This window comes from Muntiacus reevesi, chromosome 3 (genome assembly GCF_963930625.1).
Source record: "Muntiacus reevesi chromosome 3, mMunRee1.1, whole genome shotgun sequence".
Classification (NCBI taxonomy): Eukaryota; Metazoa; Chordata; class Mammalia; order Artiodactyla; family Cervidae; genus Muntiacus; species Muntiacus reevesi.
Window position 1 is genome coordinate 128938125 of NC_089251.1, and position 15384 is coordinate 128953508.

Here is a 15384-nt window from a genome sequence, read left to right on the forward strand (position 1 = left end):
AGAATTATGCCTTTCAGTATTTAACTCTTGGCTACTTCTTTGTTGCTCATACTTTAACCCCTTGCTGTGCCCATTTACTACATGTGAGCATACTTTAACTACTCATGTCACTCACTACAAAGCAAGATGCAGCTTCCACGATCCACTTGCAGGATGTCAGATGTGATTGGTCACTCAGTCATGTCTGACTCTTTGCAATTCCATGGACTGTAGTCGACCAGGCTCCTCTGTCCATGGGACTTCCCAGGAAAGAATACTGGGTGAGTTGCCATGCCCTTCTCCAGGAGATCTTCCCGAGCCAGGGACTGAACCCACATCTCCTGTGTCCTACACTGGCAGGTGGATTCTTTACCACTATGCCACATGGAAAGCCTTGCAGGGGATGGGGGGTGATGCTAAAGCAACAGAAGGCTAGGTCAGATGATCACACCTCACCAGGGATAGCTGATGATGCCTTTAAAGAGGGCTCCTAATCCCTCAAGCAGAACTAAGGAGACCAGAGGAACCATCAGTGAAAACAACATCCCACACTCACCCATCCTCCAGAGTTGCCCGGGATCTCAGTGATCCCCTGTGCACTTCTGGTCTCAGAATTCATCTCCCAGGCCCTAGGGGAGCATGAATATTTGTCTGTTGGAAACCAAGGAGGAACCTGAGAGCTGGGACACTCAGCAAAGCCCAAGCACAAGGCTCTCCTTATAATCACAGGTGCCGATTTCTGCCAAAGGAAAGACAGAGGTGCCTTTCCAAGACAAACATCTCCAAGTTAAGGACAAAGATCTCCTAGGTAGGCTGACTTATTCTATCTCTCTTGAGAACAGCCCCTAAAAATGAGAGCACTGGCTGTGCTCCCGGAGGCTAAGGCTAGGAGGGACGTGCCTCTTGACACACTCTGGGCCACATGACACACACTGTCTCATTTCACCCCAATGACCACTTGAGAGTGAGTGGTGGTGGTGTTCAGTCACTGTCACCTCCAACTCTGTGACTCCATGGACTGTAGACCACCTGGCTCCTCTGTCCATGGAATTCTCCAGGCAAGAATGCTGGAGTGGGTTACCATTCCTTCACCAAGAGATCTTCCCAGATCAGGGATCAAAATTGCATCTCCTGCATTGACAGGTGGATTCTTTACCACTGAGCCACCAGGGAAGCCCCCCTTGAGAGCAACACGTGCCCGTTACCCCCATTTTCCAGATGTAGAGAGACTGAATGACTTGACCAAGGTCCTGTGATCAGCCAGGGCTGAAGCCAGGATTCTGACCCACATCTGAGCTCCTCACTAAATCGCTAAGACCTTACAGAGTACAGGAGGTCACTAGTTATCCAGCTACTTGGGCTCAAGCTCGAGTGTATTAGATGGTCTCTGCTTCCTGAAGGCCTCTGAGAATGTCTCCTAAGAGACTCTGGACCCCTGGGACAACCTCCTTTCCACTCAGGAGTTACTTTTCTTCCAATACTTCTGCTACACTGTGGTTCACATTGGGGAAATCCATCATCGGGCTAATGAATTTTTTTCTAGGTTCCTCTTTTCAAATATGCCCCATTTTAAGGAACACCTGTTCCCATTCTGGGAACTATTGATTATTTCTATCACTGGGCTTCTCTACACATTTCTGAAAAACTTGAAAATATGACAGTCTTTTTCTCTTGTCACATAGAATCTCTCTAAAATGATCCATGGCTCATAGACACTCAGTATTTCCCTTAAAAATATAAATGCAAGACCTCTTTTGCAAAAGGCAGCTCAAGTTTCAAAAATAGTCTAGGTAGGTTTTTATGTTCACACATTGGCCCAAGACTTTGGTTTAATGAGTCAGCCCAACACTGCATGTGCACCAACAAGCAGCGGTCTCTGGGGACTGGTACAATGCCCACCGTCACAACTTCTACTCCAACTCCAGGCCCGTGTTCCACCCGTTAATACCAACTGCAAATAACTGTGCATTGCCACCTTTCCATGTAAGAAACTTTCCTCAAGAAAAAAAGATTACGCACTTAAGATAGTGACTTCAAATTTCAAAGCTAATAGGTTAAAGCAGGCTAAGAAGGCAAAAACAGTCACTAGACAATGTTAATAAACCTGAATCAAATTACTAATTAGGAATAGACCTAGCAAAACAGAGCTTTCTTCAGTCAAACTGAAACCTATATGTGAGTTACAAGTTGAATGCATGGCCTTCAGCCTTTCAATTGCAAGGCCTAACAATTTCGGTTAAGTGTCCATTGAGGACAAGCAGCTCCCAGGGTGTCATTTGCTGCAGCCAAATCCTAAGATCTCCATCAGGGTAACATTTGAAGCTGCGTAGATAACATTAAAAATAGCCACCACTTTCATAAATCCCACCTTGCTAGTATTTGCAAACACTGAATTCTAAAAACCATGCCATAAATAAAAATTTTACAAGCTGCCACCTCTTCCTTAAACTCAGCCGAAGACCATAAAAAAATTATGAAGTTACATCTCTCCAAAATGTGCAGTCCCCAGGGCCAAGGGAGCCTTTGCAGATGATAGAGGAAGGTGTGTGTTCCCTGGGGGCCCAGACAGCCTTTCCCACCAGTCCAGAGGCACCTCCACATCTTGTAACTCATGCCGCTTCGCCCTTAAAATGAAACTTAGAAGCTGACAGATCCCAACAGGCATTCAGACTCAAAGAGAACCAAGGTATAATAACTATCATTGCAAGCTCCTGGTGCTCAACTATGATCTTGGAGACATCAATCCTTTTCCAGCTGTCCTCCAGTCAACAGTGACTCAATGGCTCTGGGGAGGGGACGGGGGTACCTGCTGTGACTAGCTCAGTAAAGATGCTGCAAACTGGGCCATTTATTCTCTCTTTAAACACTGATTTATGAAGGTTACACTTGATAACAAGGTCTACACAATACTCCATATAGTAGAAGGACTTCTGAGTAGCATGAAGCTCCAAACAGGCTATCGGCATCGGCCCTTGGAAAACATGTGATAAGAACAGTGCAGGTGGGGAGCAGCCCAATTTCTCTTTGTCCCCCTTTTTTGGGGCTGCTTCCTCCCTCGGGCTTCCCTGATAGCTCAGTTAGTAAAGAATACGCCTGCAGTGCAGGAGACCCTGGCTTGATTCCTGGGTCAGGAAGATCTGCTGGAGAAGGGATAGGCTACACACTCCAGTATTCTTGGGCTTCCTTTGTGGCTCAGCTGGTAAAGAATCTGCCTGCAAGGTGGGGTTGCAACAGAGTCAGACGCGATTGAAGTGACTTAGTAGCAGCAGCAGCAGCAGTGCAGGAAACCTGGGTTTGATCCCTGAGTTGGGAAGATCCCCTGGAGAAGGGACAGGCTACCCGCTCCAGTATTCTAGCCTGGAGAATTCCATGGACTGTATAGTCCATGGGGTTGCAAATAGCTGGACACGACTGAGTGACTTTCACTTTCACTTCCTCCCTCTCCCTTCCTCTCTTCAATGACTCAAACTCTCTCTATGTGTCACCTTCAAATCTGCCTTAAAGAGAGTACTTGATGTTGGGACTTCCCTTGTGGTCCAGTGCCTAGGACTCCACATTCCCAAGGCAAGGGGCCCGAGTTCTATCCCTAGTTAGGGAACTAGACCCCGTATGCTGCAACTAAAGATCCCCGATGCCACAACTAAGACCCAGTGTAGTTAAATAAATACATATTTTAAAAAAGAGAGAGAGAGAGAATACCTGAAGTCAATGACTTATACCTCGGTATAAAGTGTCTGACTGTTGGCCATAATAACGGCTTCCACTCTGTGAGGCCTTACTCTGAGTCAGCCCCACCCACACGGGGAGTGCTCCACACATGGGCCCATTTCATCCCCACCACAGTCTGTAAAAGGGGCGTGCAGCTTCTTCAGTAGAGGCTGCCCAGAGCCCTGGACTTCCTTCATAGAAGTTCTGTTCAGTCACCACCAGGGGCTCCCCACTTCACTCAGAGTCCAAGCCCAAGCTCTCACCCAGGGCCCTGAAGGCCCCACACCCTTGGCCCCATGGCTGACCCCCAACTTCATCTCTGCAGCACCCCAGCACATGGCTGCTTTGGGGCCAACTGCACCCCTGTCCCCTCCGCACCCCATTTCCCAGATACCAACAGGGTCACTTTCTCATGTCCTCTAAAGTTTTACACACACGTCACCTTCTGGACAAGACTTTCCCTGATCAGCCTTTTTAAAATTGCAACCCTCCCACCACCCCACCCCAACCCCCAGTGCCCACACGCACACATTCCTCATCTCCCTCCTCTACTTAACTTTTTCTCCATAGCAATTATCACCATCTAAAACATATGATTTAGTTATTTCTTTTGTTTATCTTCTCTGCTCTACTCCCAGCTCCCAAAGCCAGAGTTTTTTGTCCACTTTCTTCACTGAAATTAACTACAGAAATTAGAAAGTTGGTGTTCAGTAAACACTTATTGAATGAATCTCACAAAAAGAACTTGTTTAAAACTACATTCCCTTCATGACTCTGTGGCATGATTCTTAGGGCATTTCTGATGGGGTATAACGTGGATGGATTTTACTGAAGCAGTAAGACCGGATTAGATGACCAATTCCTTCTCTTCTACCAAATCTTATTGCCCCATTTCTCCTTACATGAATTAAAAAGAGTCCACTTGAAAGAGGATGTGGAGTGCTAAGAAAGTGCTGCGGCAAATTCTTGCTCTCTCAGAATTTGACAAGTCAAGGCCTGGATCCTCAAAACAAGAAAATATGAAAATATGATACTTTCACACAGGAAAAACTTCCTCTATTGCCACTGGAGTGATGTGTCAATTGCGTTCAATTTATAGACTCCAACCCTCTGCTTGCTTGAGTTCATTGTAGAAATCAGCATACCATTCCCGAACATCCCGTACACATCTATTTGGCAAGGAGCTAAGAATTCAGATCAGATGGCAATCTTGGGATCCAGCTGTTACTTCTCCAGCTCACAAAAATCTCCACCAGCCTCCCAGAGTGCTAAATTACTACCTCAGTCCTCTTCGCTTAACCTCAAACTGGGTCACCCTCTAATCAAGAAAAATTAATGACTAGCCACATATTTTTCTTTTCCTCTTAATTAGAGTAATTCCACCCTGGCTGTAACTCTCAGACTGAAACTATGCTAATGACAAAGTTTTGATTCAGAGGAAAGCGACAAGCGATCAAAAGTAACTAGCCCACACGATTCCTGGTTAACTGCCAGTCAAGTCATCAGGCCAGTGGCTAATGTACCGTGAAGCTAATGAGACTTCAGTTTCAAGGTTCCTTGTGTTGCCCGTGTTCCTCATGGCTCTTTCCAAGGCCCCAAGCAGTCAATTCACGTGGTCACATGCTTTTGTAAATTTTTCTGAAGACATGTGAACCACAAATGGTAAAGATTCATCTCTCTTTCCATTCTAACTCTTCCTCTACCCTACTTGCCCTCAGGCTGGGTTACACTGGAGTGGCTGCTGGCATTTATGGACTCTAGATAAGAAGCAGTTTGAAAGGCGTTTACTTTGGGTTCAGAGGGTTGTATGTATGTAGTCTGCAGTCATTATCACGTAAAGTAAGTTAGTGCTGGCTGTGCTGGTGTAGAAAGGGTTTTCATAAATTTTCTTCCTACCACCCACAGGGCCCTCTCCCCAGTGCTGCAAAGGGGTGGCGCTAGAAGTCACTCCACATTAAGGTCCCCATCCACCAAAGTACTTGGACCTTTCAGAGCCTCAACATCTCATCTTTAAAATGAGGGTAGGAATGTCACCTATCTCGAAGACTGGCATGACTTATCAAAATAGATTATTACTATTATTAACACTAACATTACTTACTCTGTATCCAGGCATGGTGTTACTTGCTTAACATACATTATCTCAATCTCAGGCTTCAAAAAACTCAGTACTTTATTGAAGATCACACAGTTGATAAATTGAGGAGACAAGAGATGAATATGACCAGCCTTTTAATCACTGTGTTATACGTGGACTCAACCCAGATGCTCCATATTCTCATGAATGGTTAACATTTATATGCAGCTGGGCCAAGCCAAGGCCAGGCACTCACTGGAGACTGATGGCAATCAAGGTCAGGGGGTGAGAGTTGGAGGGTAGGACAGTCAGAAGGTCTAGGCTGTGATCCAAGGATCAGGAAAGGTATCAAAGGAAAGCTGCAAGGGAAACACTAGCAAAAACAACTACCATGTGTCAAGCATCGTGCTAGGTGGCTTACCTATCTTTAATGGGATCCTTTCACCTCTATTAAATCAGCAAAAGAGGTTTGAAAGTAAAATAATAATATTCAATGCTGGCAATATTTTGCCAAGCAGCTACACTCATGTATTCATGTCAGGTATGTAAATTGCTACACTCTTGAAAAGCAATTTGACAATATATATCGAGATCCACGAAGACATTCATAGCCTTTGACACATTAATCCCACTGTTGACGATGTATCCTCAAGAAATCTTTGAAAAGGAGCAAAAGATCTATTTACACAAAGATATTCACTACAATGTTATTTGTGATACTGAAACTCTGGAAGCCTCTGAAATGACCAAAGAGGGAAACTGACAGGTAAATGATGGCACATCACCTTGATGGAATAACATGGACTCATTAACATGATTCATGGGGTCTAATCTAGGCAAAAACATGGACAAACACATCATCTGTGAAAAAGAACTCAGTGGCCAGTTATATTATTTTTGCATCTATCAATTTGTATGGATAACAGTAGGGGGAAAAAAATGTCTTAGGGTAAGATATTGTGGGAGATCTCATTCTTCTTATACCTTGGAGTGTTCTCATGGTGGTGATAAATGAGAGAATAGAACAGTCAAAGGCCAGCATGATGAGAACAGCAGTCAGAGGGATAAAGGGCAGAGCTGATCAACTATGGACAAGTTCAACCAACAGCCCAGCCTTGGTCTACCAACCAGACTGGGACTCTGGCCTCTCCACTCTCACAATCAGTGGCACTCTGAACAGAGCATCACTGAACTGCTCTGAGTCCCCATTGCCTTTATTACTCTACCGATTTTGGCCAACCTTATGGGGATATTGGGCTTCCCCAATGGCTCGGTGGTAAAACACTCTGTCTGCAGTGCTGGAGACGCAGGAAGCACGGGTTCGGTTCCTGGGTTGGGAAAGTCCCCTGGAGAAGGAAATGGCAGCTCACTCCAGTATTCTTGCCTGAAAAATCCCATGGACAGAGGAGCCTAGTGGGCTACAGTCCATGTGGTCGCAAAGAGTCGGACACTATCTAAGCGACTGAGCACACGTGGGGATATCGGAATGACCGTTCAGATAATGCCGTTTCATTTCATTTAAGAACATTTCCCTGGCATCAATCCAAAGACATTTTGCAGACTCGATAGTACCGTCCTTTCATTCCAGATTTTGGGATAGAAGAGGTTTAATGAAACAGCTAGCACCTAAAAGTCTCTAAGTATTCAGTGATCTGACACCTCACATACTGTTGTAAACCACAAGCCCAAGTGAAGTCACTTCTGGTAGGTATCTCCCCTGCTCTTGTTTTTCCCTGGCATGCTGACCACCCACCCTTTTTGGGGCCAAGAGAGTGATGAAGTCCTCAGTTCTCTCTTCTGAGTTGCCATCAAAAGGAGAAAACACATTCTCCTGCCCAGGGACCCCTGAGCTGCATCATGGTGAGTGCAGGAGCCACCCGGAGCCAGCTCTGAAGCCACCCAGGAACACCCCCCATTCTGAGCTGACCACGCCCTCAAACTCAGAGCCTCAACTCTTCTCAGTCTTGCCCCCTCCAGGGTCCCCAAAGATAGGGATGGAGTGAAGACTTTGAGCATAATGACCTTTCTTGGCTGCTGCCTAGCACACTCCAGTCATCTTTAAGGACCAACTCAAGCAGCACCCTAAACACTCATACAGTGTTTCTCAACCTTGGCACTGTTTGGTACCAGATCACTCGTTTTTGGAGCAGGCTGGCCTGGGCTTTGCAGGATGCTTAGCAACATCCCTGGCCTCTGCCTCCTAGATGTCAGTAGCCCCTCCTCCCCCAAGTCCGACAATCAGAAATGTCTCCAGACACTGCCACATGTCTCCTAAGGAACAAGTTACCCCACTGCCTCCTCCAGCCTACTGCAGAAGGATTTCCTCTTCTATCTGTATACTTCTACTACACATATATGCCTATATATAATATATTTTATTGTTGTTCAGTTGCTAAGTCATGTCTGACTCATATATAATATATACTGTATATTACATAATATACAATATTATATATATACAAACCTAAACAGTGTGTTAAAAAGCAAAGAGATCATTTTGCTGACAAAGGTCCGTATAGTCAAGGCCATGGTCTCTCCAGTAGTCATGTACAGATGTGAGAGCTGGACCATAAACAAGGCGGAGTGCTAAAGAACTGATGCTTTCAAACTGTGCTGCTAAAGAAGACTCTTGAGAGTCCCTTGAAAAGCAAGATCAAACCAGTCAATCTTAAAGGAAATCAACCCTGAATACTCTTTTAAAGGAGTGATGCTGAAGCTCAAGCTCCAATATCTTGGCCACCAGATGCAAACAGCTAACTCATTGGAGAAGATTCCAGTGGTGGGAAAGATTGAGGGCAGGAGGAGAAGAGGACAACAGAGGATGAGATGGTTGGATGGCATCACTGATTCAATGAACACGAACTTTGGCAAACTTTGGGAGGTGGTGAGGGACAGGGAAGCCTGGCATGCTGCAGTCCATGGGGCCTCAAAGAGTCCAACATGACTTGGTAACTGTACAAGAACAACCTATATTCCTGTATTTTATATTTGTGTGTGTGTGTGTGGGTGTGGGTGTGTGTGTGTGTGTAATATCTCCCTTTGTCTTTGTCATTCCATTTTGTGATTGATTCTCTGCATGTCTCTCTCCTCAGGCAGATCTCAGTTACCCCAAGTCTGAGGCTGTATCCTGAACGGCAGTATACTCCCAGCGCCTAGCATAGACCATGGCACACAGCAGGTACCCATCAAGTCCTACGGAGCTCAGTGATGGCTTAGTGAATCCCAGGACCTTACAGTGACAAGAAGTAATGACTCCAGCCGAGGGTTATAACACTTTGCTGCTGCAGCTGCTAAATCACTTTAGTCGTGTCCGACTCAGTGCGACCCCATAGACCAGAGCCCACCAGGCTCCCCCATCCCTGGGATTCTCCAGGAAAGAACACTGGAGTGGGTTGCCATTTCCTTCTCCAACGCGTGAAAGTGAAGTCGCTCAGTCGTGTCCGACTCTTCGAAACCCCATGGACTGCAGTCTACCAGGCTCCTCCATCCATGGGATTTTCCAGGCAAGAGTACTGGAGTGGGCTGCCATTGCCTTCTCTATAACACTTTATTCTCTCCTAAATTTGGGAAGGAAGGAGAACTGTACAATTTATGCATTTATTAGGGGGGCAGGGAGAAAACTAGACTTTATGCTTTTTGCTGACAGAAATGTTCAAGAAAGTCTGAAGTTGTGTTGGGGATTACATTCAATAAGTTTCTAGTTTGAGATCTTACTAAACCATACTCAGGGGGACTAAACTGCATAATTCCATGAGAAAAAAAAACAAGAAGGAATATTCCCAAAGCTTTAAGGCTTTGGGAATTGATTTATAGTTGGCGAAACTGTCTGAGATTACTTACAATAAGATGTCTTGTGAGTCCCCACAGGATACCCTGGGACGTAAGGGATTCAGATGAGCCAAGGTTTAGAAGCCACTGTAATCAGGGACATGAGGCACTGGAGCTCAGAGTCAGATTCCAAAAAGATAGATGCTGAGTTGTCTCAAACACTCTTGAGAAGAAAAGAAAAAAGCACGAGAAACATGGATTTACTTTCTGTTGGATAAGCAATACCCTTCCCTCCAGCAAAATCTATGTAAATAACCTTGATGTAGCACACCTCTGAAAGAAATTGACCTTCTAAGAGATAAATGGAGGCTTTGAGGAATTTTCTTAAGATTTTTAAATGAGCTTGGAGAAAGACTGTCTACCCCCCCACCCCCCTACCCCACCCCCCACTCCTCACCGAGGTCATCTGCCCTTTTCCCTCACTCCCTGGCCTCCCCTTCTCAACCATGGTACCCTTTTATCCTTCATGCTGGAGATTAAACGCCATCCCTTAGAAAAGCCTTCCCTGTCTACTCTATACTAAGTACCTCCTGTGAATGTGATGGTGGCTCCATGACCCCCTCTGTGCTGCAGTCAGGTCTCTGGTGTGAGTGTGTAACACCCCATTCAACTCTAAGCTCCCTGAAGAAAGAGATCATGTACATCTTGCTCACCTAACATATTCCCACGCCCAGCAACGTCCCTCAGGGTATAACAGGCTCTTCATGAATATTGTTAAATTCATTCATTCATGAACCAATATTCTTCTCTAGGGAAGGTGTTTGCCACTGGGTAGAAGGAGCTGGGACAGTGTGGTGTGTTAAGATCAGTCACACCAGGCTCAGTCCTTCTGGTTTCCTGCCCCAGCAGATAAATGAGCATGCCCAGAAACCAACTGTGTAATTCTCACTTGTAATATACCCTGTGGCTAATGCAGAAATATAACACTCTCAGCGTGGTGTGACCTTGTACCCAAAGCTGTAATAAATCCCAGAACATGGTTTGCTAAAAGCAGTTGTTGCAACCAAATAATAAGGCTAGGAAAATTTTTTAAGTTCTACAGAATATGGGTGGGAGCCCAGGAATCTGGGAAAGCCCAGCTTTAAGGCTTCTGCCAACTCGTAGGATTGCTACTTGGACAGGCTGGTAACCAACATCAACATCTCTCATGGTGGGGCCCAACCTGATATCCGCTCGTATCATTTGCTGAGACCTCTGTCCTCTAAGTGCAAGGCTGTAAAGTGTAATTCGCACCAGACACATCTAAGTGTCCATGCTTAAAGCCAGACCTCAGTTAAACTAACCTGCAGGGAAGGGGAAAAGGGAAGAAAATATGAAAGATTAAAGAAAAACAGCACCAGTAGGTTCTTGAAAAGGTTAGAAGACAAACTTGACTGAATCTGCCTGTTGCCTCTGATAGGGCCTGTATCCCCTGCTGCCCTGGGAGCTAAGGAATGAAAATAAGTGGAATTCTCCATCTCAACCCCATTTCACTATACGACTCCATTTTCCTGTGTCTTGCTTTTATCCCCTACTTGGATTAATAAGCAGGAAGACTGGTCTTCTGAAACATATGTAGAACCATGGTGTAACCTGGAAATTGAAGAACAGAGCTCAATAAATCACTCTGAGACAACCCCTAAGTCAAGACTCATGTATCTAACAAAGTCCAAATACTTGAGCTGCAGTGGCCCTTCCCCACCTCAGAGAATGCGTTAAATCAGTCAAACAGAAACAGGCTATCTAATTTAGCAGGCGGTTAGAACACAGCAATGACCATGCCTCCAATGTGAGAACTATCCCAAATAAATCTTGAAACACATTAAGTTTGGGCCTATCGAATATTAAAGCTCAACAGGCTTCATTAATTTCCTAAAGGGTACTTGTTTATACAAACTGAACATAAATTCTGTTTGGGTGATAATCTCTTTGAATCCCTAAATCCCGCTTTTGGTTTTCAGTCGGGACAGACAAAGGAAGAAAACTGAATTGCTCAACTTTGATCCCCAGGAATCTTGGCAACTTGGGGGTAACTGAAAGTTGCAGATGGGATTCTCATTTGTCTTCCTCCAAATCTCCAAGTTCTGTGGAAGTTTTCTGGATGATCAGCAAATAGCTACAAACTCTGAGAAGCACAACTCAGTGGGGTCTTAGCCAAGAAGTTTCATAAACAGTAACATCAGATTCTTTTAAAGAATTTAAGACTTTTTTTATTTTTCTTTCTTTTCTTCTCCTACTTTTTTTCTTTAATGTGGCACTTGTATGCAACATTCCTCAGATAGATCTAATCAACTGCAAATAATTAAAAGGTATTTTAAAACCTTATTAGTAAAGCTGTTTGTCTTACAATACAAGCAAGCAACAGTGGCCTCTGAATTTAACCCATTAGCATTTGATCCTTTCCAGCTTCAAATGTTATGAAATGTCACAAAAATTATAAACATGAAAATATCTAGGCAAAAGCACAGGGAAAGCAATGAGTCAACTCCATGGAGTTTTGTTGAAAATTTGTATTCTCTATACCCAGACCTCAGCACAAAACCCTTCTAGCAAAGTAAAGTGAAAGAAAGTGAAATCACTTAGTTGTGTCCTACTCTTTGTGACCCCATGGACTGTAGCCCGCCAGGCTCCTCCATCCATGGGATTTTCCAGGCAAGGATACTGGAGTGGGTTGCCATTTCCTTCTCCAGGGGATCTTCCCAACCCAGGGATCGAACCCAGGTCTCCCGCACTATACGCAGACACTTTGTCATCTAAGCCACCAGGGAAGTCCCAAAGTAACATAACGTTTTATTATTACCCAACAGTTTGACCCTAAATTCCACATGTGGACTGCACTATTTTCCTAAACTAATTAGACCTAAGTAAAATCCAGTCCAAGCAGGATGAGAGTGGTTCTCTCTGTCCCTCTATAAAATCTCCAACCAAGGCTCAGATTTTAACTTTTTTTACTTGAAATTTAATTTTTCTTATGTTAGTTTCAGGTTTTCAGCATTAGAGTTTGACATCTGTATACACTGAAGATTGATCACCAGCACAAGTTTAGTTACCAACCATCACCATGCGGCCAACACCCTTCACCCATTTCACCCACCCTACAATTCCCTCCCCTCTCATCACCACTAACCTGTCCTCTGTATCTATGAGCTTGTTTTTGCTTTATTTTGTTTATTCTTTGGTTTAAGGGTTTTGATTGTTGGGTTTTGTTGGGTTTTTTTTTTAATTTTACATAGGAGTGAAATCATGTGATATTTGTCTTTCTCCATTCAAATTTTTCACTTAGTATAATACCCTCCAGGTCCATTCATGTTGTCACAAAATGGCAGGACTTCGTTCTTTTTATGACTGAGTAGTATTCATTGTATATATGTACCATATCTTCTTTATCCATTCATATCAATGAACACTTCAGTCGTTTCCATATCTTGGCTATTATAAATAATGCCACAGTGAAGACAGAGCTATCTTTATCCTTTCAAATTAGTGTTTTCATTCTCTTTGGATAAATAACCAGATTTGGAATAGTTGTATCATGTGATAGTTCTATGAGCTTCCCTGGTGACTCAGTGATAAAGAATCTGCCTGCCAATACAGAAGCAGATTTGTTCCCTGGGTTGGGAAGATCCCCTGGACAAGGAAGTGTCAACCCATTCCAGTATTCCTGTCTAAGAAATCCCATGGACAGAGGAGCCTGGCAAGCTACAGTCCATGGGGTTGCAAGAGAGTCAGATACAACTTCGGGACTAAACAACAACATGGTAGTTCTATTTCTAATTTTTTGAGGAATCTCCGTGAACTGTGGCAGCACCAGTTTACATTCTGACTAACAACATACAAGGGTTTCCTTTTCTCCAATCCTCTCCAACATTTCTTATTCCTGATCTTTTCAATCGCCATTCTAACAGATGCAGGATGATACCTCATCATGGTTTTGACTTCCATTTCCTTGATAACTAGTGATGTCAAGCATCTTTTCATGTGTTCTTTGGTCATTCATGTGTCTTCTTTGGAAAAATGTCTATTCAGATCCTCTGCCTATTTTGTAATCAGTTTGTTTGGTTCTTTGTTGTTGAGTTGTATGACTCTTTACATATTTTCAGTATTAACCCCTTACCAGATATATGATTTGCAAATATCTTCTCCCATTCTATAGGTTGCTTTTCTGTTTTTATGACGGTTGCCTTTGTTGTGCAGAAGCTTTTTAATTTGAAGTAGTCCCACTGATTTATTTTTCTTTTTATTTCCCTAGCTTTTGGAGGAAGATCCACAAAATCATCACTAAGACTGATGTCCATAAACTTCTTGCCTGTGTTATTGTTCTCTTCACTCTGGAGCCCCATAGAGCCTCAACAGCCACAGAGGAGTGAAGCACCAGTTGCCTTAAGCAGAATAATACTCAAAATATTTGACAACAGCATGGCATAGGTACCAACCAAATGGAATGGATGGCAGCTGTAAACAATCAGTATCCCTGGGTTCTCCAATTCCTGGTCATAAAAAAGATAACCCTCCACAGCTGTAGGCTATTAGAGCTTCAAGACAACATTTTAAACTTCTTTGTCACTTGCCCAGTGCCAGGTTAAAATACTCCCGGATTTGTCATTTACTATTTGAGTGCTCTCAGACAAGTTATCTAATCTTCTGAGCCTTTGTTTGTTCTTTTGTAAAATAAGATAATAATAGTATTCTTAATAGGGTTGTTATAAGGATTAAATGCATGTAAACATTAGTAGGGGTGAGCTAAAGGGATGCAAAAGTAGGCCTTGATATTTACAATGCCTCAGACACAATATATTTCTTGTTCACATGACAGACCCAGGAATGTGAACCTGGTTGACATTTATCTAGCTCTACATGGTGATTCAGGGACCCAGGCTCACTCCATCTTGCGGCGCTAGGGCCACGTTATCATCTGCTTCCAGCAGCAAAGGGAGAGGCTAATGAAGATGCATACCCACTCTTTTCAAGCTCAGCCTGGAAAAAGCATGCATCACGTCCCCGCCCCCCTTCATCCTACCACCCCCACCCCCCACCCCGTCCCAAGTGCCACGGAGGGACATGATCATACTTCACTGCAAGAAAGGCTGGGAAATGTAATTTAACCACATGCCTGTTACAGCCATCTTACTGTAGGGGAAGCAGGGGCTGAATTCTGATAACCAGTTTGCATTCTCTCCCCCAGAACTCAGTAAACACAAGCTGTTATTGTCATTGTTCTTTGTGTTTGGTAAGCCAGTAGGTATTTGCTGCTTGCTTGAATGAGTCAGTAAAAAGGAAGAAGAATAAAAAAAAGAAAATAAATGAGTGCTGCAGGGTAGAAATGAGAGGAGATGAGTTGAAAGAGGAATGTGTAAAGGATTGGTACACAAAATGCAAGTTGGAGAAGGAGCAGCTCTTGCCCACTGCATCAAGAGATGCTACAGGCAGGCTCTTCCTAGAACTTTCTCCCAGGAGCTTGAAACATGCACATAGCCAGGTCCTCCAGCACCCAGGCAGTCAGAGTCCCCTTATGAGCATCAGACTCACAGAGTGGCAGAAAAGCCCTCTCTTGCCTTAAACTCCAGATTGTTTTAAGTATTCATTCTGACCTGATCTGCATCCTCAGTTCTGAGTGGGTTAAGGGCCAGAGGAAAAAGTCTGCCATTCTAACTATAACTGAGGAGTGTGCTAAATTCTCCTGGATGGTAATTAGCATCCCGCTTCTTTACTCTGCCCTTACAGTATTTTCAAATCAATTGCTCAGCATTAGTGATTCTGCTGGGATTGATTTAATAGTCTAATATGAAGTCTCAGCCCTTCTGTACAGGTTAATT